The 23,924-nt window shown below is 40.5% G+C and overlaps 1 protein-coding gene across 8 annotated transcripts in view; it reads left to right on the top strand.

Moving 5' to 3' along the window:
• The window catches only part of NCKAP5 (NCK associated protein 5), a 381,602-nt gene that overhangs the window by 87,663 nt on the left and 270,015 nt on the right, over nucleotides 1-23,924 (top strand). The gene's annotated exons all lie outside the window — the stretch shown is intronic.

The following is a 23,924-nucleotide window of genomic DNA, read 5'->3' as shown; positions in this document are numbered from 1 at the left end:
AGTTCTGATAATTAATAAGCTTCCAAAGAGAAATTGAGAGAAGTATCTGCACAGTGTATGGCACTTTTCATTATCCTAGTATTTCTTGGGATGTGAATGATGGCTTGCTTTCAGTGAGGAGCCATCAGAGATAAATTCCTCCCATCTCTGTGAGAAAGAGCAGAGTCTGTTAAGTAGAACTTCATTTCCCCAGAATGGCAATAAGGGCGTTTATGAGCTAATCAAAGGCAATGCATCTACTGCCCTTTATTGAAATCCTTGATAGCCTTGCAAAACAGATAAATTTTTCTTCTCCTCTTCATGACACACATTTTTCCCCATCCATTTGATGTAGGCAATTTCCCTCAGCACAGATGGCACTCTCTGAGTGTGTCCCCACCGGCAATGTCCATTAGGCTGTGTCCAGAATCTGGGCTCTGAATGAGAGGCTGACACACTCTTACTTTCACTGCTGTCACTGCTGGGTGAACAGAAAGGACCTCATCACGGGCAGATATAGCAAACTGGAAATGGGAGCAGAAAAATGCATTTTTTTATCTTCTATTGGAAAAAAAATCCCAATGTATGTGGCTGCTGTCAAACTTGGGGCTAATGTAGCTTTTGTCCTTTTGGTGGGGTAACCCCTTAGTAAATGGAGGCTGGAATTTGGTGCACAAGAGCACTTAAGGCCAGAGTTAAGTAGTCAAGGAAAACAGCAACAATAAAGGTTGCAGATTAAAAGAGGTGATTCTCTTTTCTGAGCCCTGAGGACTCATGATCCCAGTCTGTACTCATTAGGATACATCACAGTAAGAATTCTCAGTGAGGAACTTTGATCTGAGGAGGTTTTGATGGCCTTTGAATGAACAAGCAGTATTACAGCTAACAATAACATACCTGTCTTCTGTGATCTTCCAAACACCCTCTAAGGAAGCAAGTAATTAACCAAGACCTTTTGCCTTGGCTACAGCAGTGAGTGAGACATGATGAGAGCAGAGGATGGTACACTGATGAGCTCTAAATCAGAGTATGCAGCAGCATATCACTGACAGAGCCTGCAAAGGAGCAGAGTTCAATCCAGAGGAGCAATTCAGAGCCAACAAGCTCAGCATCAGAGAAAAGAGGGCAATTGCCCAGGATAAGATTTTTTCCAAAATTTGCAGCAGAGCTGGTATGCTGAAAGCAGAGTATCAGGATCAAGAGAGAACATGTTTCAAAGACAATTCAGATTTTTGGTGGCTGTAGAGATGAAAATGGATTGAAGAAATTAAATTCTTAAGTAAACATTTGTACTTTACTGTGCTTGTAGTCCCGGAGTAAGATTGATCTTATACATTTAGTGCAGAAGATATTTGATGCCTTCTCCTTGGTTACAGAAAAATCCTGTTACTATTTTAGTGTTTAAAATATGCAAATCTTGCACATTTTGCCATATTTTTGAAAGAATTTGACAAATGTTTGTGATTTGCCTTTTCTTCCTAAGTTCCTATAAAGCATACTTAGTTGGTCAAATAAAACACAAAGCTCTCAGAAGAGTGGAAGACAATTTTCACTTCAGGCATAGCAGTAAAGATTGATTTCCATTTCCTGAATCAGATAAATGACTTGTTTTTTGAGAGGAAAATGATTCTTAAATATTTTGTCCAGCTTTAGGTATGACTGCAGGGAATTTTATTTCTTGCATTTGTGGAGAATACTTACTAGTTTGTATGTGCTGCAGCAAGCATGTATAAAAACCAGATATTAAAAACCAAATTTTAAAGCAGCTGAGAAACCTTTTGACTCTATTCCTCAGTAGTCTCAAATAGAGCTGTCAAATTTGATCACATAAAGGTTGAAATGGAGGCCTTCAGGTGCTCTAAACTCAACTGGTTTGGGAAATGCCTCGTGAAAATTCTTGTTTAGTCCAGGAGGCCAAACACTGAGTCAATATTTAGACTGAGGGCTGGGTCTTTTGCTGGCACAAAACCACTTCTTCCACTGATGTGAGCTGGAGATGGGCAGACTTTGCAGCCACTATTTCTTCTGGTTTTGTTACTTGCCTTGTGGTGTTGGGTACAAGATTTTCCTTTCATTCCCTGTAACCCAGACTTGGGGAACTACATGCAGTCTCCATTTGCATGAAGATGAAGTGTGACTAAGTCTCTTGCCTCTCTGATGTTGGAAAAAGCCTGGAAAACAATAGCCTGGAGGCTCTTAAACTGTAAGGCAAAGAAAACAGAGTTATCATTTCAAATAGTATGGTTTATACAATGATGTCAAGATTTTTTCAAACATAGAGCTAAAGATGCTCTAATTTATCCCAGCGGAGAATCTGATCCTAAATATTAGTCAGGAGACAAAAATGAACTGTTTATGCAGTAGGGATAACCTCCCTCTCTCTTTTTCACTCTCTGTGTGTCTCTGAGCTGACTGTTCCTATGGAGATCACCAGTCCCTTCTACAAGCTCATCTTATATTCTGTCTTGGATGGCTACTTACAGTTGAGATCCACAGGATGCTGGCTCGTTCCCATTTGCTTTGGAGACAGCAAATTTTGGCAGCAGAACAGCTTCCAGTGCCAGCTGGCATCAGGCTTGACACAGCTGTAGTAGTGGGACAAGAATTTACTTACAAACAAATCTCCCTGTTTGAACCCTGTGTTACCATCCTGACAAACTGTGAATGCACTGAAATGTGTTTGCTGAACTCAGAGGATGCTGCTGAAGCTCAGGTTTGTATGGTTCAGAGTCCAGGAGGCTGCCAGTTAACTGCATCCCTTCTCCTCACTGCCCTTGACAGCCTCTACTCAATTCCCATTCCCCCACACAACGCCCTTCCAGCTTGCCCAGTGACCAGCAGGGAAACTGGGTGTTTGCTCCATGCACTTCTGTGGGCTCCCTACTGGAGGACTGGAAGAATCACAATTTCCTTCTGATCTCAGGTGCTGCTGCTCTTAAATATTTATGAGTTACTGGTAGGACCTGCAGGGGAAGGTGGTGCATTATCAGGCTTTGCCTCATGTGGCTGCATTTTGCTGTCTGACTTGGGTGTTGCAAAGAACCTGAGGTTTAAAAACAGAAAAGGAACTATTCCTGCTTAATTTCAAAGAATGAAATGTGGAAAGCAAGGATGCAAGTCCATACATGAGTGATCAACAAAAAGGCAAATATTTCCTTTATTAAAGTCAGTTCATATTAAGCTTGCTAAGTGTGTTCAAAAATAAATATCTGCTTTACCAATACTGGTATAATGCATGTATTTTCATTGCTGTGGATTTATCTCTCTTCTGTTGGATTTTCTTCTAGAAACAGGAGATTAAGAGAATACAGCCTTATTTAAAACCAATTCCCAGAGCTCAATCTGCCCCTTCTGCTTTTGCCCATTGGAAAAACCCTTTGTAATCTGGTAAAGCAACAAGAGGGCCTAAGCAGGGAACACTTTTTGTGTAAAACAGTATATTCCATCCTCAAAGCTTCTGTAGCTCTCAGTCATTAATCACTTTCAAATCAACCTTTTTCTCTGACTTTACAAAGCAACATTCCAACACCCACTTCTTGACGTGGTGGAAGCAGTCGTGCTGCAAATGTTCTCTAGAGATTTGCAAAAAAATAGAGTAGAGCCTCCCAAAAAGGAAGACAACAATAGAAGCTGAAGTATTTAATAAAAAAGGGTTCAAATTTAGGAGAACTGGATGGATTAATCAGTTTTCTACTGTATATCTGCATGGACAGGATGAGGAATAGTGATATTTAACATTACCATGCCAAAAATTATAAAATTTTTCTACGAAACATTTGTCATGTGTGCCTTGTTGCTCAGACCCTTTGTGCAGGGATAGTTTTATGTTTGCTGAGTCCTGAGAGTCCCAGATACTCACGTGCCTCCCCAGGAAAGCAAGCAGAGAGCAGAGAAAAGGCAGCTGTCACTACCCAGCTCCAAGCTAGGAATGATGCCATATTTGTGACGTGTGCTTCCTGTGGTTTTAGAAAATAGTTTGGTTTCAAAGTCTTCAAAGAGTTCTGAGTGGTCTTGATCTACGCTGCCATGGTAACAATAGTCTGCCAGCTGGAGCCCTTTTTATTTTTATATATTGGATATGCTAACAGGGAGACCTGTCAAAAGTCTGTCTAATGGAGGTCTAGTGGTTCCTCAAGTCCCAAGAAGCCCATTTAAAACTCTGTTTTACAGCTTCTTGATTCCCTTCCTCCCAAGGGCAGCCTAATGGTGAATGTGAAGCATATAATAATGGATGTTTTCCTTCAAATCCTTCAGCTTTAAATCCTTTCTTCCCCTAATTCTAGTGTGAGTTCATCTGCACTTCCCCTTTTGTGCTCTTGTCTGCTGTCTGTGGAGACCTAGATTTGATCTAGTAAGAAAGTGCTGTGTGTCACAACAGATACTTTACACATCCTTTAGGCTTCTTCTTGGCAATAAACAAATAAATAAAGTCAGCATCTGAAAAAACTTTGCAGACAAAACCAGCACTATTTTGCTTTCCTTTTAAGTTTACAAAGAAGCCAAAGAAGATAGTGCAATAGCAATATGTTCATAAATATAAACTGTTCATAAATATAAACATGAGTATTTATGTGAATGTACTGAATTTGGTAATTTCTGCATAGAGGCACTTTTCAGACTTTCATACATTTTTCCATCCTTCCCTGGGGCCAGGTGTAATAGATGCTTCTCAGTTGGCCAGTTTTGGACTTTTATGGTCTTTCCTACTGTTTGCTAGCCACGAAGGAATATTATTTCCCTGATAAAGTGTGAAGGAGTCACAAACTCAAACACTTTCCAAAGAAACTACTTTGTCCTCTAGCTATTCAAGTGCATGTCAGCATTTCATTTTCTGTAGCTATCATGGTGATTTTCAGCTCTGACCAAGAGGTTCAGCCTCCCTGAGTTTGTTTTGCTAGCTTGTAACGTTAAACCAATTTACGAGGTAGTGTTTATAATCTTTTGTCTTAATTATTGGTACAGAAGGCATACCTTGGTCACAGGCAATTTTGTCATGGATTAAATGTCTTTTTCTCTGTTTGATTTAAATCCAGCATATTTCTACTCATCCAGCAGTGGAGATGAGAAAAAGATTGGTATTTGTACTGCCAGCAAGCCTGTTTTGGTTCATGCAGGAGACAATGGTCCACTTTAGCAGATCTGTTTATTCAGAAGCTGTTTCATCCCCCAGTGACCTGATATGCTGCCCAGCTGAGGGTACCTGCACTGAGGTACTGCAGAGCCTCCTCTGCTGCCTCAAGGAGCTGAAGCCTTGCAGAAACAACCTCCACATCCCCTCCAGCTCTTGTCAAAGGTGACTATTCACAGTCAGCAGGCAGCCCTTTGACAGGAAGGAGTTTCACATTTCTTGAGCTCAGCTTACAAAAGCTTGCAAAGGATCCAGAGCACTCTAGAAAGTTTGGCCCTTTTATCATGTTTGTGCTGTGAGTGCTCTCTCTGGTTGCTGGGTAAGTGATATGTATTGACAATAGTCACTCCAATCAACAAAGAGTTTTTGTTGTTGTTTCTGGTAATTTATAGTCTGTTACTGCTTTGCTTGCATCGATCGGGCTCACCATAATACTCAGCAAATCCATTCTCCTTTTTTCAAAACAAAATATTTTAAATCTGTGTGGTTTCCTCTTAGTCCACCGTACCTCCTGCTGCTGAGTATCAGCCTTTCAGAGCAGCCTAAAGGAGGACTAAGGGACTTTCTTTCTTTAATGACCTTCAGCTGACCAATGTTTGATTTAAATTTTATGGGTATAACATGTTGTTAATCGCACAGCTATTTGCATTTATGGCCTGTAGCCATCCTTCCCTGGGCTGTGATCTCTTTCAGTCTCACACTGAGCCAAGTTTGGCTTGCCAATATTTGGATGTTAGATTTTCCAGCATTTCAATCTATGGATAGCACGGGAAATGGTGTTTGTAGCTCTTGGGTGACACACTCACCTCAGACCCACTAGAGAACCCCAAAATGAGCCAATACCCACTGCACTAGCTGGGCTGTTATCTCAGGCAAGATAAGGGAACTATAGGATGTATAGGGTGAGGCACTGAGGAGATAAGATTTTGCAAGGGCTGCTGTGACTGCTCCTGGGAAAGAGGGAGAGAGGCAGGGGAGAAGGGAACAACAAATTTCCTCTTCATTCTCCCTTGGCATCCATGAATGAAGAAGAACTGAAGGTAAGGTCAAAGGAGGGTCTTTTCTGCCTCAAGAAAGTTAAGTTGCCTTCTTATGGAAGGCAATGAAGGTCAAAGATTAAAAGAAGTTTCCACTCCTCAGGTTATAGCTTGGGGCAGGAGGCAGCAAAAGTTTGGAAGGGACATGGTGATGCTCTGAAGAGAAGTTGGCAGAAGAGGAAAGCAATTTCCTTGTTTTCTCTTCAGTTAAAAAAAGCTTAGTGACCTTGTAGCAAATGTCCTTGTACAGAGGGATGACCTTCAGGTCACTGGGAGCTGCACAGGGAGAGTGTTCCCACTCATGGGAGGGAATGCTGGGCTGCAGGACTAATTACCCTCTCCACGTTGTGTGCTATCAGTTTTATTAACAGTGCCACATTCAAAAATATTTGATGGTTCAGAGACCTTTTGTTTCTTTCTGAAAAGATCCAAATAGAGGATACAGAGAAAATTTATTTCTGGAAAGGCTGAACTGCTTAGCGCATTCTGTGAAAAGCAGGTATTTATTTTTTATCCCAAGGCCATAGCTGTGTGTTGCATAGTAGTGAGGGTTTTGAATTCTTTCATGCCTAAAATAGTGAAGTATTGTTGTCAGAAAATTCTCTAAACAAGATATTGGCTGGTCCTACTATAAGAAAACCAAAATATTTAGTGTATGTGACATGTAGTCAGTGTAAGTGATATTTTCACTTATGTGTTTTTTTCAGCCAAACATACTGAAAAGAAAACTTTAATAATTGATGAACATTTTTATTGTTTCTCATTAAAAAGTCATGTCTGGTTTGTTGTGTGATGGGGCAGACATGGCAGTGGTGGCCTGGCAGTTATGTCAGATTTTGTGTGCTGTACACTGTTCAAATTTTAATGAACAATTATAAGACATTCCCAGGCAAAGGAAAACATTATGAGCTTATAAAAAAGTTGTATCTTCTCATTCAGACTGTGGCACTGTACTCAATTTATTTAAGTGACACTGAAAAACAATTGCATTCCTTGAGTCTCTTCCAACATCTACTGCAAAAAATGCGTTGCCAATACATGCAATGGGAGAAAAAGGTTTATAACAGTGCCTGGAAAAGTATGTTGTCTGATATGTAAAACCTGCATACTTGGATCTAAAAATGCTTAATATGAGTTTAAATCTGTTCCCACTGAGGTCAATGGAAGTTTAATCACTGACTGATTTCATTGGGAACAGAGGCCAAAAGTAAGCACCTTTTACAATCCCACACAACAATTCCTGGCACACAAATGTGGCAGCTACCAAGACAGTTCATTTTTCACCCAAACATAGAGCATGGCCCACAGTTTTCTGGGGTTTTTAAATTTAATTTTGGGCAAATTTCCACTGGGGGCAATGGGAGTTTGACAGAATTAGCTCAGGGGTCCTCTCAGGGGTCCCTGAGAGACAGTGAGACCTCAGCTGACATGTCTAAGATTCAGAATGAATCTGTGAGTTCCATTTGTTGCAGTGTGTACCAGGAAATGTTCCCCTTTGCACATGCAAAGTCCTGAATGTGCTTAAGTGGGTTTCAAGAAAAGCATGACAAATTTTCACTGAGATCTAAAGGTTGGAATTTAGTCTCGTTCCCCAAAGAGTGCAGAATTTGAGCAACCTAAATATACCCTTTAAGGTCCCCATTTCACTTAAAATGCTATTTAAAAATGCAAAAATGGAGACTTGTGATGGAAGCAGCAGGTAACTCCTTGGTGAGCTGTGGCACAGGCAAGTTTTGGAGAAAATTCCCAGAAGCCACATGACCACTGAAACAGCTGCTTTATTCTGTGCTGAAGTGCTCCACAGACCCATTTATTAAAGAGCTAATTCTGCTCTATGTGAAATTTTTGCTCTTCAGCTCTGAATACCATCAGGGGAGACATCAGTTGGCAGCAGATGTGGAAAGCTATTCATGTTGGCAACCTGAACAGCTTGGCTGGGGAAATTCGTGCAATACTTAAATAAATAAATAATGGATAAGGAGTCAGAATTGCATTAAGTAAACAAAGATTTTCCTGTACCAGGTTTGTAGCATTTTCTTCTAAGGTGCATTGTATTTATATTACTTAAACTATTAGGCAGATTGTGATTATTCTCAGGTTTTCTGCACTCCTCTTTATGTTTGCAAACTTTGAATCTATTTGTTTTCAAAAAAGCAGAAAACACCCGAACTTGAACACAACCCTGAAAACATGAAGGACTTCAGCTTCATAGCAAAAACCCCCCACATTCTAAGCTTAAGAATGTAGTCTTTTCTAAGGACTTTCTGATGTCTAGCAATCTTGTTGAGACCTGCAGATTTCAGTTATTAAATATTTTTCACTGAAGTTACATCCAATGACAGTTTTTTGAAAGCAGTAACTCAGTCACACCGAAGGTGACCTCATGACCAATCTCTGTGTGTTATCTTGTAATCCCTGCAGCCAGATGAGCTCTGTCACACAATATCCCTGTGACAAAACTCCCCTTACTCAGTATCTGCTTCCTCCCTCTGATTGTGCTGACAGAGGTGAGTCTGCAGAGTTTCCCCAGTGAAGAATAACAGTTAATAAGGCATAATTTGAATGCTTCCACTTTTTCCCATTTTAACCAATTAAAAGGATGTTAAGAGCCGCATTAAAATCTTCTGTCAAGTGATCCCCAATGCATTTCCTCCTCTCCAGGCCACAGGCAGTAATCCTGTGCTTGGTGATCTTGTACTGGGTCTGAGCAGGAGTTTTGCAGTGGGATCCAGCTCACAGCCCCCAGCAGCTGAGTGCTTCTAATGATAGTGTCAGGGAAAACTTCCACTAGTTATGAAATATGGGTCAGCTGCTTTGGCTATGACTATTGCATGTCAGTTAATATTTATCAAAGACCAAAATATCTTGCTGCAAGAGAGTAGCATTTGTTCCACTGGTTTCAGAGGCCAGTTGTGCGTGGTTTGGATTTCAGAGTACGAAATTGCTTCTGACTGTTTGAAGCTCAGCATCTATTCCAGGGCAGGCTGAGGGTTTCAGAGAGCACTGGGGAAGGGGATGGGGAGTTAAGTTGCTCAAGAGATTGTATATGTAGGTTAAGAACCCTTTTCTATCTGGAATAACCATCACACATATGATTTCCCTGGCTGATAACTGTCCCCTGAGGGTTTGTGCCCATCAGGCTGAGAGGCAGATGGGAGCTCCTGCTTCTTTTGGTGATCTGAAATCCTGTCATGCCCTGTACACTGACCTGAAACAGAGAGCTTGTTCTCTTGGAGACAGAGGTATGGGAATGGAGCTAAGCAGCACTGAGTGACTCCTGTGCTTGTGTGCTGGTGGAGCCTGGCCCAGCCTGCAGGTCAGAGAATGGCAGGAAATCTTCCCGATTCTTCATCGGCCTTTGTGTCAGGCAGAGTGATGCAATGATCTTGATCTGATAACTTATTATGGGAACTCACTGTGTACATCCATGTGTACAGAGATATTTTCAGATCTGAATTAGTCATTAATAATAGCCAGGTTACTTTAAACAATGTCACAGGGATGTAAATGAACTGTATTATCAAAGACGTGGGAAAAGTTACCCAGCAGCCACAAAATTCCAGAAATTCACCTGGGGAATACAACTAGGCAGATTTCACCTCTTGTACCTCTACTGCTCCTTGCAGTAGAGTGGTGGGAATCTCCCATCATTTGCTTAAACTGGTTTCTTTGGCTCCAAATATAATCTTTTTATTTCTTTTTTCTTTTTTTTTCTTTTATTTTTCTTTTTTTTTTTCTTGTGTGAAAAAGCTTAGAGGGAGGACAGGGAAAAGAGATCTGTGAGGAATATTTGTATTTATTATTTTGAAACCTGTAGTTTTCTTCCATCCTGTCTTCTTTTGGAAAGAGCAAAGTTTATTTTTAAAAGTCAGCATTCCCTGCCCCAACCCAGTCCTCAAAAACCTCCCAAACAACAAAACACCAAACTAAGACATTATAACATTCTTTAAAAAAATCTAACTTCTGAGACAAAATGTTGCAGTGAACTGGTAATAATTGACTTTTTAATGTTAACTACTGTAGCTTGAAGCACTATACAGGTTTTGCATCATTGTTTTTGCTGCTTGGTATTATTAGTACCTCTTAATTTGGAAAGCAAAATTGTGTTCCATTGAGAACAGTGTTGGCAGATTGCCTGTGCCTAAGAGACACTCTTAACGTGCAAATAAATGTACATAAGTGGTGCAAAACATGAATTCATACGAGCTTATTCACAATAGTGGGTGGCTGCAGCTCCAGCAAGTCCAACTGAACTGGTTTGTTTGCAGACAGCAAAACCAGCTCTGGCCATGCTGGAGTAGCTGCAGGGAAAAGGCAGCTGCAGCCACATCTGAGGGTGAGATCAGCCCTAAGGAAGCACTTCCTTCAGCCTCTGCTTAAAAAAATGCCTGAGAAAACACATTATTTTATACTAGCTTGTTGAAAAGTGTGTATATATTGGAATTCCTCTCATTATTGGGAGTGATGTTCCCATTCTGCGGCCAAGAGTGATCGAGAAGTGCTGAAAATCCAACAAAGCCCTTGTTTTCTGTGGGTGTTGCTGTGGAACACAGAAATCATGGCTGTTTGTTCACCATGGTTGTTCCTCTGGTTTCTCTGGTGCATTGATTTGGCAACTGCATCACCTATACATGAAAATGCATCCAGGAAGAAACCTTCCAGGCCAAACAAATGGCTTTGATAAGATATCAATACATGACTAAGAAGCTGCCTTGGAAGCACACCCACTTCGTTTGAATTAAAGGAGTAGGATTTAGGACAGGAGATATAATCCAACTTGACAAACTAGTTAAATATTGACAAGAAGCAGAAAGGCAGCAGTGCTTGTGCTGAAGAGAAGAACACGCTTCTGCTTTTCTGATTGAGCACAGCCAGGATTTTCATGCCCACAATGGATGGCTGCAGGAACCCAAAAGATCCAGCCCAGTCCAATGCCCTGCATGGTTTATCATTCCTCCAGTTGTTAAAGGTAGGTTTGCCTTCCCAGGAAGCTCCCACCTTGTGAGGGAGCAGGGTGGGGACCTCAAAACTGCTTTAACTTCAAGGGGGTATTTTTATTATGGGTCACACAGTTGCATGCAGGCTTACACTATTGAAAATTTAATGACTGAAAACCAGACAGTGGAACATAATGCTGTACATTTTCTTCTTTGTAAATCAGAATGGTTATGCATGTGTGTATTTTAAAATGTTTATTTAGTTGGTAGAATTATTATAAGACTGTTTTAAACCAGCTATTAGCTAATGGAGAGACCTCATTGCCAGGGATATTAGGAGATTATGGCTTCATTTACCATAATGCACAGAGATAGCCCAAGTGTTCTGCTTTTTATTTGTGTTTGTTTAAATTTATATACATACTTTAACTCATTCCATAGCATTTTGTCTTTTGACAAAAATCCTCCTATAATCCAAAAGGTTGAGCAGAGATGCTGCTTCACATGATAACTGAAGAGCTATGTAAATAAAACCTGACATATTAACTGCCTTAGATTCCTGTAACTTCATATTTGGAAATAAGAAAATGTAGTGTAGATATGAGAAACAGCCATGTTTGCTTTTCCAAGGTAAATTAGTCAGCAGCTGGAACTTCTGAAACAAAAATACTGGAGCAAATCATCTCCTCTGTATTGCCCTAGCAGCAGTGAAATTAGGGCACGGAGGAAAATAAAAAATATGGTTGGGTTATTAGCACAAATGGTTTTATAAACAAATAAAACATAAACCAAATTGTAACAAGCACAGGAGAGAGAGAACAATAAAATATTGACTGTTTATTTTAGCATGTGGTCTCCCTGGGAGACATTTCATAAACACATGATGATGTACATGTCAGAAAGTGATTGTTCTGTACCCCCATAACTGCAGCATTGTTCTGTACAGTTCCGGGGAGCCATATGGCCTGAACATACCATACAATTCATTAGTGAACATATTACAGCTTTATATAGCCTCAGAGAAATGTGGCAACACGTGATGTAATGCTCATGGACAGTAGTTTGTTGGCTCATTTACCAGTGCTTTAAATAGAACTATGCTGGGCACATTAAATTTTATGGCTTTGCTTCTAAAGCTGGGAAAGTCCCTGCACTCTTTCTTGCTAGCAGTTCCTCTGTATGAAGTGTTGCAGGGAAAGGGAATTGTGGAAGGAGGAAAGCCTAACATTTATATGCAAGCTAATGTGCAATGGACATGACACTGGGAGCCATGCTGAACCCTAGTTGTGTTCTTAGACAGAAATCACAAGCACATTTTTGATAAAAAACTTGGATCCCGGACCATGGTGCTATAGCCAAGGTACCAAACAGAGAAGAAAGCCATATGTGATACTGTTTGATTAAGGATTAATATGCTGTGGCTTCATCTAATCAGGAATATTTAATCAATTTTGCCTCCTTACAACGTGATAACCTTTGGTTTCCCAAATACCTTCGTGTCCCGACGTGTATGGATCACTAACATTGAAATCAGTTCTCTGATTTTTGCTCTGAATGAGTTTTTCAAGTGTACCTTGGTATGCTGAACTGCTGTTCTGCAGAGTAATGCAGCCAGCATTTGGTAAGAAATGAAAAGCTTTCATTGATTACTCTTTGGGCACATCCAGAGCCCTTCCACATGCAGAGCTGCCTGGGTGTGACTCACTTTTGCATTACTGGGGTTTTCTGCTGCTGCAGCTTTATTGAGATCAGGGGAGTTACTGTGGCTTAACCCAGAATTGCACAGCGGTGACATCAGCCTCGTTAATCCAGGAGGGAATTCTGCACATGGAGAGGCATCCAAACTGAATACAGTTTTTCAGAAAGGAAAAATGGAGCTATGAATCCAATCCAATATAAGGAACTGAGATTATTGCATGTAGCACATAGTGGAATGGTATCTGGTCTACAAACAATTCTGTGAGAGAGAGAACATTCCTTCCAAATAGCACTTGATCGTTTTAGATAAATGGTTCAAATTTGCAGGCGTGAGGTCCAAATCCCTGTTTCTAAATAAAGGTGATTAAAGCAACAAAGGAATCAAGAGTTCACTCTGAGTTTGCTAGAAATGAAGGAAATATCAGGAGATTTGTGTCAGAGCAAGAATCTCACAATGAGCACTGCTAGGAACCTCATTCCATGCATACTTGAACGTTAGCTCTGATTTGGCTTTGAATCTGAATGCAGACTTCGTTCTCATGCTGAATCCAGAGCCCAAATATATTTTCTCTCTCCCATTTGTTTTCCCAGGCCTTGTTAATTAATAAGATCTGTGTGCATTCCAACCCAAGTTCCAGATTTTGACATCTTAAGGACTTCAGCTATTTAAAGCACAATTCCCATGCATAAGTCATAGTAAACAAGAGTCAGCAGGAAGTTATCTTTCGTTGCTCAAAAAAGTAGTGAGTGCTAAATTAAATAAATAGCATGTCTTTTTAATGTTCTGTCACACAGACTAAAATCAGATAGAGCTTTTATTGAATCTGGCCCAGAGGTTACAGAATAAAATAAATATAATGAAGTTGATTGAATTCTCCTGTTTGTTTCACTGTAGCTGGAGGAAATATTTGCCTATGGAGGGAACAGTTTGAACAAATTCAGAAATACTTTTATTTTGCATCTCAGAAACTTGTAAGAAGGTGTTGTACTGGGGAGGAAGTTTAACTTTGAATGATTAGACTTACATTATTTTTCAGTGCATTGTCACTTAATGTCATACTCCTATTTATGCAGTGAAACCCCTGCAGCTACTCTGTGTGATTGAGCTAAACCAAATGTTTGGCAGGAGAATGGGGATTTTCAAAATTAGAAGTTGCTTCTTTTGGTGTCTGGTTTTGTTTAACTATGGAAACAGAAGCTTAAGGGGAAGAAATTTTGCCATGTGATTAAATGGCTGGAAAAAAGTGCCATGTTAAGTCTCCTCTATGAAGCAAGGTAGCTGAGTTTTCATGCTAGTTTGAAAAATAATACATCTGTTCTGGTCATGGGTTTTGTGGTATTTTTTTATCAATTTAAATAAAAACCAAAGAGAACAACAAAGATGTAAGAACAGACTTCTAAGCCAAGTTCACAAATTGGCTTTAAAAGTGATTAATAACCACTCAACATAATCAGGCAGTATAATGTAATCACACTTGGGAAAGAATGAGGAGGTTCATCAGGCTCTCTCTGCAAATGCTGCAGAAAACAGTTGTTTAGTTACAGTTGTTAAATTTTGTGTTTCTGGTGAAGCTCCCTTTAGCAGGAAAGGAATTTTGCCATGGAAAGAAACACAGAATTATCCATAAGGCAGTGTGTGATCCTCATTCAGAACCTGTCACCTTCCCATCACTAAACAGGGATGTTCCTGGTTCTTTGGCAGTAATACAACAGTGATCCCGTTGCTGCACTTGATATTCCAGCACTGTGCAGTTCTCCCTAATGATAATATCTCTGTGTAGGATATACTTTCAATTCAGGCTGAATTTTGAAGAAAGAATCTTGCAACCTATATTTTCTTTGGATTGTGTTCTGATCCTTGGCCCTGCCTAGGACAGAATTGAAATTGCTTGGCAGCTCCTCCCTGAGACTTGGGCTTTAAAATCCAATTTAGAGATTTTAGATTTGAAATGTGACTTGAATCCTTCTCAAACTTCTTTACCTACTGTGTTCGTTTCTCTGTGTAATCCACTCCTCAGGCTCCAAGATGTGATATAAAATGATATTTTTAAAGACATATTATGTGAATATGTTGAATGTCTGCAAAGGATATTAATAGGAGAATAAATTCTGGAAATAGTTATGTGTTTATGGAATCAAGGACACAAATACAGTGTTTCATCAGTGTATAGTAAAAAAATATTTCTAAAAATAAAAATTATGGAAGATTTTATTTATTTATTTATTATTTGTAAATAAATCTTAGCTTGTACTATGGAATGACTTTGTGAATTATGGTCTAGTTCATGGGACACAATCAAGCAGCACCTTACAGGTACAACTGTTGTACAAACAACAGGCAGAGCCTGCCTGACCCTTCCCTGTGCTCACCCTGGATACTCATGTCCTTCCCATGTGCAGTTTGCTGGGATTCCATATGGTTCCTCTGCAGACTGCCAGACATGTGGGAAACGAAAAGCTTGGATTGCACACAGGATGACAGGCCAGCTAAAGCCTTCAGATATTCTGCTCTAAGGTCCAGTTGGCTCAAAGGGTTTGTTTTTCTCCCTGTGGCATTTGAACGTGCTGATGGTCAGGTGAGCACTGCAGGCATGTCCAGCCCCATCCACTCCTTACTGAACTTTTCTTTTTAATTCCTAGCTATTCAAAAAGCAGAGGAGTTATTTATAGTATACAGCCACAGGCACAGGAATCAATCTAGTTCCCCAATAATTTTAAACAAACAAACATCTGTTTGGCAAAATATTTACTGGTCAACGCCAGAATTTAATAAGGCACATACAGAAATCACTGATAGAAGGAATTAAAGGAAAAACAGAAGGAAAAAAGACACTCGGTGAATGCATCTGCTAAAAGGTGGATATTCCCTGTAACAGCTACTGGAGGCTGGAGACAGGATTTTAAATGTGTTTTGGTAGCTGGCAAATTGTCTTAAGGGTTCTGCTGGATTCCTGCTGGATGGGACTCTGTGACCACTGGTGCCTTCAGGAACAGCAGTGCTCCGTGTCCTGTGTGTGCTCAGCTTTACCTGCACTTAAGTATGTTACTTTTTTTTTCCTCAAAACTGAAATTTTGCTTCACATACTATATGTACATGTAGTCATGGAATTTGGTACCAATACTATTAATTTTCTAGTTCCTTCTACCAGTAGCAGTGGTTTTCAATTTTGTATGCAGTAAACTGAAGTAGTGTGAGGCACAAGTCTGTTCTACAGAAGCTTGGAAGTCCAGAGGAAATAGGTCAGGTAGAGAGACATGATCTGGGTAAAGGAACCCCCTAATTTAAAACATTTTTTAACTAGGAGAAAAAGCCCTTTGCTGGCATGTTTGCTGGAACAATGCTCAAAAGCAGACAAGTGTAATGCAGACAGGGAAATCTCCTCTGAATTATTTTCCGCTCCAGCCCTGACATGCATCTAAATCCTGGATTTGTTGCTGCTTTATAAAATGTGTTCTCAAGAACTTTGGTTTTTCTACTTTTCTGCCCTTGCAGTGTAACTTTCCCAGTGCTCCCAATACCAGCAGTTGTACCCAGACCCTGCTGGGTTTCTGGGTGTAGCAGCAGGGACTGCCCAGCACTTCCAGCTCCTGCTTCAGACACCTCACTTTCACACTTGGCATTTGCTCTCTTTTATCTCTCATGCTGTTCAATACTTTATGCTCTTTATTTTCAAGGACTTGGCTGCAGTTCTGTGGGATTGTTTTTAAAATTTGACATCCGTAAGTTACATTTCTGACATCAACAAAAACTCTTTGCCCACTATCACTGTCCCCACCATTAGCCACCAACACAGAGAGCTATGTGTATTTCTGTGAAATATTTTGTCATCCTAATCAGAACTTCCACATCTTTCCAGGGAGGTATTAGGAAACCCAGCAGATCTGCTGTCTGGGTATTGTGTTGTTTGAGAGATGAGTTACTGCAATGGCTTTTTAAATGTAATGACCTAAATACTCCTTCAGCTGACTGTAAAGTGAATGGAGAAATGAAGCACATTGTTGTTTATACTTCATTGTGTAATGTTTTAATAGTCTGTCATGCTTGGTGACAAGGACTTCATCTTAACCCATACTTTTGATGACTTTGTTGGAAATCTTAAATAGAATTTTATATTCCTGAGGAAAATCTCTCAGGTGGCTGGTTTGGGTTTTTTTTTCCCCCTAAGTTCTCTGAACCTGCCCACCTGTGGCAAAAGTCAAGGTAAAGAGCAGTTTGCTGTGCTGTGCAGTGCTCCCCAGTGCTTCTGCTGGGCCAGGGTAAACCAAAGCTGAGCTGGAGCTGCCCCTTTCAGCTGGCTCTCAGCACCCAGTGTCACCTTTCTGCCACCAGCCTAGGATGGTGTATGTTTGCTCTGCTGGTTCCTGGGCTAAAAACCCGACCCTCAAGAAAAGCCCAGCAGTGTTTCATGTCTTAGGTAGGGAAATGCCTTGTTCAGCTCCTGTTGCTCCCTGAACCAAGAGTTCAGCCACAAGATCCTACAGGGATTCATGAGGGCAGGGCAAACTCTGTTGGGTGAATTCTGCTCCGTTCTCCAAGCTCATAAAACTCTCCATGGCAATGGAGCCCAAAGCCTGGCACCCCAGGGGTGGGTGCTGCCTTCCTGGTGCATTTGGAGCCTTCCCAGAATATTTATTAATTTCTGCCAGTATGTAATGGGTACTAGGTACATTCTAGCTTGGCTTTGGAGTGTTTTTAAAATTCTGTTGTTCTCAAGCAAAGACTGTGGTCCACTCTATGCAGCAGAGCATCCTCCAGCTTAGGTCCTGCCAAGACAACCGTGTTGCACACCAAATTATTGTCAGACTGAAGATTCTGGAGAGATTGGTAGTTTGTGGGTTCACCTGTAAGTTTTAACCTTGGTAAATGCCTCATGGATTGTAGTGAGAGAACAATTGGTGTAAAAACTGTGGAGTTAGGGTCCTGCAAGAAAGATTTGTGTGAAGTTCAGAACTTCAATTGGAAAGTTAAAGATATATATAGCTATAGCTAATGCACAGCATTTATTGGAACATGCCTCAATAAATCTTCCTTTTATAGGATAATTAACTACAAGGAGAAGGGAGAGTGGGAAAATTATAAGTGGAAAGTCTTTTATTTGCCAAAGCTCTGTGTTTAAGACATCTTACATAGTCAGTTATATACTGTGCAAAGACAGACCAGGGATAGAAAATCCCACTGGCATCACTAGGGTTTTCTGTTCTTGCCTGACATTAATCTCTGCTTTCCTTACACTCTGATTAACAGTTTTCAGTTACTTTTTGTGGTTGCAATGTGGAATTAAATGAGACAAACCATGTTTAAAAATCAGAATGCATTCTGGCAGACAGATTGTTGGCACTGGTTACTCTTTCTGTGCTGTGCACGAAGCTGTGCTCAGGATCTCCAGTGAGCAGAACTAAGGCCACAAGTGGATCTGTGCAGAGGAGGATGTGAAGTTGAAGATACTGCTGGTTTAGGACCAGAAAATAACATGGCATATTAATTACATCATTTCATATTTTATTAATAGTTTCCTTGGTTCCCTCTTAATTCCACAAAATAATCACATGTTTTCTGATCCCCCACTCTGCAGAGTAACTTACAGACATACACTCTATTAGACTTCTTCAAACTCTGCTTCAGGAGTAAACAAATGGTGGCAGCTTTATAAAACCCTTGACACTGTTCCAGGGTTTAAAACCTCTGTTTATCCAGGATTCAGCAATGACAGAAATGACTTTCATAACAGAACTCTAGTAATGCTCCCTGCTAAAGCTCGAGTCCTTGAGATATCATTCATTAGCTCTCAAATTTATGTTTACTGTATATTGTCTGCAGGCAGAATAGTTCTCCTTTTAATGAAGGAGAACTGGATTTTGCTCCTTGATCCATGTAAGTCAGCATCTGATGTTATCTTGGAGATAACTAACAAACCTTGAGTTTAAAATAGAAGGGCAATGAGCTGCTCCCCCTGTGTCAGGAAGCCCTCCAGATCTTCCCAGGGTGCTGCTCTGCACCAGGGGAGGAAGGAGGGACTACACTTTGCTGTGAATGTAAATATATCCAGGGAATTATAAAGAACAGGAAGTTTGAATATAAACAAAATAGTAAAAACAGCACAAACAGCACAGTGAGCTACCAGGAAATGACAAAACTTCCGAAGAGAATTGGAAGGAAAGAGATGGAGAGGGCACAGATGAGTGCAGTGTGTCAGTGGACACGAGTTCCTCTGGGAAGAAAGGACAGGGTGGGATGGGAGCACTCACTCTGACCCTTCTGCCCTGCCCATTCCAGTGAGAAGCTCTGCACATGGAGCACTCCTGGAAGCCTGCATCCTTGCATGCTTTAGAGAAACTTGTTTGGCTTTGTTTTTACCAAGAGAACCCTCAAAAGGATGTGAAATGAAACCCTACGTAGTATCAAGCTCACAAAGTACAGCAGACTAAAATGAAAATCACAATTTATGGTTTTAGTTTTTCTTGGTTTGGAAGTCATCAGCCTCTTGCACATTTGGCAGTGGTTTTACCTTGGCTGAGGTCAAGGGCCTCACTGTAAGGACCTGTGTGTCCTGTCATTGCAAACACAAAATGGGATTCAAGATTCTGAGCTAACAGAATTGTGAGCATATCTCAGAAAGAAGAGATTCCACACTGAAGAACAATTACTACTTGTCATATTTCTCCTCACAGCTTGTATTACACTCTCAGTATTTTGCAGAGCTTGAATTTTTTTTGGCCTACAATAATTTGCAGTTTTTCTAACACGAAGGACAAGTGATAACTTACAAGTTACCTAATGAGGAATTGCCTTATCTGCATCCAGGGATTCAGCTCTTGCAGCTTCAGATTGCTTAGACCAGTGGGTTTGGCCACGTGTTTAAATTAATAGAATGTGCTGCTTTGGGTGGCCACAGATCCTCAGTGCATCACTGACTGTGGCAGTTCTTCATCCACCCAGTAAAGGAATTAAATACCAGGTGTTGTGTGACTGTAATAATGAATAACATGTACCAATTCAGATTAAATACACAAAGCTTGATTTGATGGAATATTTGGGTAGTGAAAAAGGAGCTCTTTTGTACCACAGAGTGTTTTGAAATGTGCCTTTACATGACTACCATATTGATTCATTAAAACATATGTTTTTATTATAGCAAGGGATGTATTATCAATCCATCTTTAAAAGAGGCACATTTACATATTACCAAGAGTTCTAACTCATGGACAGTGACTTGCTGACATCTGTTGAGCTTGTCTTCACTCAAGAAAGGGCATAACTAAGGTTTCAGGGCAGGCAGGCTTTGCTCTGGCAAAAAAAGGCACATCTGGATGTCCTGGCCATGTTTATCAGTTCACTGATCTGTTCTACCTGGATAAGGAGAGGGTACAGAATTAGACTGTCTTTTATAAAAATAAACTACTCCCTGATGAATGGATTCTCCCTCCTCCCGCTGTAGATGAATGTCAGCACAGTATCTGCAGCATATCTGTGTCAGTAAACACTTTACTGATGACATCCTATGGAGGCACTCACTGAGTCATCTCTGCACCTTTTCAAGCAGTATTTCACACACAAGCAGGCAGTGTAGTCTGTGTTACTGAGTCAGGCTTGGTAGATTATTTTCTGGAGTAAATCAATTAGACTGCACTGATCTGCAGATGAATTGTCATAGTGGGGCCTGTCTTAAGCAAACACTACAGGGAGAATCTCCTGGAGTGTGTTGTTGTCTGCACAAAAGATGAGACCTCCAGAGGAGCACAACAGCTCCACTGAATTTATTTAATCAGTAAATTTAATCAGCAAGCTCCACTTGCTTTTTTAATCTGAATTAATGTGACCAAGTATACAGGTACACTGAATAACCACGTAATACTCTCTTAAAAAGCTGTGTGCAGGTTTTGTCCAACTCATTCTCGTGTAGGATAGAGGAGGCACATTACTTTGGCTGTTCTTTGTGCCCTGGAAAGATGCTCTGAGAAAGCAGGTAGACAAATCAGAAGTGTGACAGAGCTTTAATCCAAATGCTGTTTGGATTTTTATGTGAAAAAAAGTTTGATTGGCTTGGGGTTTTCATTATTTGTGACAAACAAAGCTCAAATGCTGTAGTATCCTGCAATTGCTTGGCTGTCTTTATAGGGACATTTGTGAGCTTGGCACATCTTTCATTTCAAATGAAGTAGAAAATCTCCAACACTGTGCCTGGTTGGATTTCATCACATAACTTTTGAGCAACCATAATCTACAGTGAATTTTCACTAAAATAAGGTACATGTTTCCTCAGATTTAGTGAAGAGAGCAATAAAATGTGGATTAGCTGCTGAAAACTCTTATGAAAACATATTTTCAGTATGTGAAAGGGGAAGGAAATTATTTATCTGTCTTCACAATGAAATGGAGAGAAATAATTTTAAAATCAGCTCAGTCCCTTCTCACTGTCTAACATCTATGATGCTCCATGCCCTTTGTACTGGTGTCAGATAGAGAAAACTCATGAATGATGCACCTTTGTAGTCACAGCTGCAAGAGCTTCAGCCCTACACGTTTTCCTATGAAGGTTAAATAAATAAAACAAGCAGTCAGTAGGTAGTTCTTGAATTCCTGCTGAAAACCAAGATTTAACATCCTTTCAGCAGTGTAAGGTTGAATTTATTGCAAAAGAACTCCATGATAAAAACTCTCAAACTTTTCTCTGAACGACAGAAAATCAACATTTTTCAGTTTCTCAACTTCTTTTAAAGTTCTTGTCCATCTTCAGGAAGCACTGGGCAAGGTTCTGTGTTTCAGCTCCTTTCAGTTTTTTAGGAGATGTTGGATTATATATTGCACCTACCAGTTGTGGTGATGGTGGCCACATGGCATTAAAATAAAGCAGCAGCTCAAATCTGGGCCATTTCCCCTCACAAATCAGGTGTCAATCTACAAACAGAAGGTGAAAAGCCCTACTGAAATTCTTTCTCCTTTTCCTGTAAGGTTTTGTGGTTTGTTGTTTGTTTTTCTTTTTTCCTTTTCTTTTTTTTTTTTTTGTCCTAAAATCTCACAAAGCACTTCCCGGCAATGACAATACAGTTACACCACACTTGTGTGGAATATCAGAACAATATCACCAGACTTCTGTGTAGCCTATCAACATTTCCTCAGTACCCCTTTACACTAATTATCTCTGCTAATTCACTCCAAAGCATGGAATAATTGCACATTTCCGTGTGTCCTGATGTTATAGGTCACTACAATGCTCTTCTTCTCCCCAATGTGTTTATTAGCCCTTCAGCTCTGTTTGTGAGCAAATTGAACTTGTATCAAAAGAAGAATTCAACAAAGCTCCTTGGTGAAGCCCTCACTTGTTGTTTGTGAGTAATGGTTGTGAGCATCCCTGCACTGCAGCCCTGGCACCCAGAGGGCACAGAGGGAGCCTTGGCAGGGCTGCTCTGCTGCAGGACTGATGAATGCACAATTGATGCTCTTTGCAGCAGCACCACGACCTCTTCTTTCAGTTATTAGGGTCGATGGCTTTAGGACTTTGATTGTGTTTAGGGTGAGGAAAATGGTTGCAGTTATTATAGCGTATAGGTAGAAGTTGAGGAGGGTAAGTTTAGGGTTGTAGATGATAATGATTGCTATTCAGCCTAGGTGGGACATGGAAGAAAAAGCTAGGATTTTTTGGATTTGTGTTTGCTTGAGTCCTATTCATCCTCCCAGGGCTGCTGAGCAGGGCTGCTTTGTGCTTTGTGGGGAGGGCTTTCTAGCAGCTCATTTTTGAGCTTCATCTCCAGGCAGTGCATAGGCTGCCACCAAAGCTTTGGACAGTGCAGCTGGCCTAGGTGGTCTGAACATCCATGAGTCAAAATATTGATTAGTGCAGAACATTACATGCAGGAATGAAGCTGGACAGTGGAGTCTCCACTCCACAAGTGGAGTGCCAATCCACACAGCACCAGTATGAGATTGTGGGCATTATCCTGGTTCTCTGCTCCCTTTGCTGAGTCTCTGTTGAACAGACAGATCAGTGCAAAGGCTCAGCCCCTCATATTTAAAAGCCATCAATTGACTGGCTCCTGATACCTTTGAGATCTCTTCTCCTCCTTCCAAACACCTGCATCCCAAACAGACTCCAAGCAGCTGCATTCAAAAAAAAAAAAAAAAAGAAGATACATTTTACTGTGGGAAATAAATTTTTTCCCAGAAGTTGTGTAAAGTAAAAAGAATATAAAATAAAGAAAATATCAATTGTTTCCAGAAATGATGGTCAGATTTAGACTTACATCAATAATTCCATCCCAAATGTAACCTACTCTGCTGGCTCAGTTGAGTACACAAATGGACACACAGTAAATGGGGCTATTTCTCCTGTAGAATGAGAAGGGAAAAGTAAAATAATACTTTATTATTTCTTCTTTTATGTGCCCTAGGTTTCTTGGATAAGCTGATGGAGTGGACCATGTAGATTGCAATTTAGGGAAGAAACAGCTGCAGCTGGGTGATTTTCTTGATCCTACCTGTCAGTGGGCATATGTGCATGTTTGGGATGTGAATAGGAGATACTAATGAGTCTCAGCAGTTTGTTAATTTTCTCTTTTGTTCTTTCTGCTTGCTGTGATGAAGCAATCTGGCCTGCATCACTGAAGACAAAATTATCATGCCTTGCAAGTGAACTATAAATGTAATCTATTAATGTTTCTCAATTAACCCAAAAGACTGAACCGTGGCAATACTCTCTCCTGGTGACATTGATCCAAGAATACCACTACAGTCCTGACTAGCAAAAAATCTCAGTTTGGTTAGAAAATATTTAATATTTTCTCATCAATAAGATCACTCCCCTCAGATCCTCATCTCTGAGAAGTGCAGGCAGGAATCAGCAGGGCTGCCACCTCCAGGGTAGCAGGGCTGCCTATCACCAGCTGCTTGGTGCCACACTGCAGCTTCATGAGACTTGCTTTGAAAATGCCAGTCTTGGCAGAGTTGCCACTCCCAGAGATAATTCTGTTTGATATAAATATACCTGTATGAGGTAGGAACACAAAAACCCATGTGATGGGCGTGTGATGAGTTCAGTGGAGCTCCAATGTCCATTTTTGGGTTGCTGTGTTAGAGCTTTGCATAATTCAGTTGGAAACAGAGGTAGTGGGTGCCTGCATATTTTGAAAGTAGGGCGCATGTGTGGTGTA

The sequence above is a fragment of the Agelaius phoeniceus genome, chromosome 7 (assembly GCF_051311805.1).
Source record: "Agelaius phoeniceus isolate bAgePho1 chromosome 7, bAgePho1.hap1, whole genome shotgun sequence".
NCBI classification, from domain to species: Eukaryota; Metazoa; Chordata; class Aves; order Passeriformes; family Icteridae; genus Agelaius; species Agelaius phoeniceus.
The sequence above is the reverse complement of the archived record's forward strand: the minus strand, read 5'-3'. Positions and strand labels throughout refer to the sequence as shown.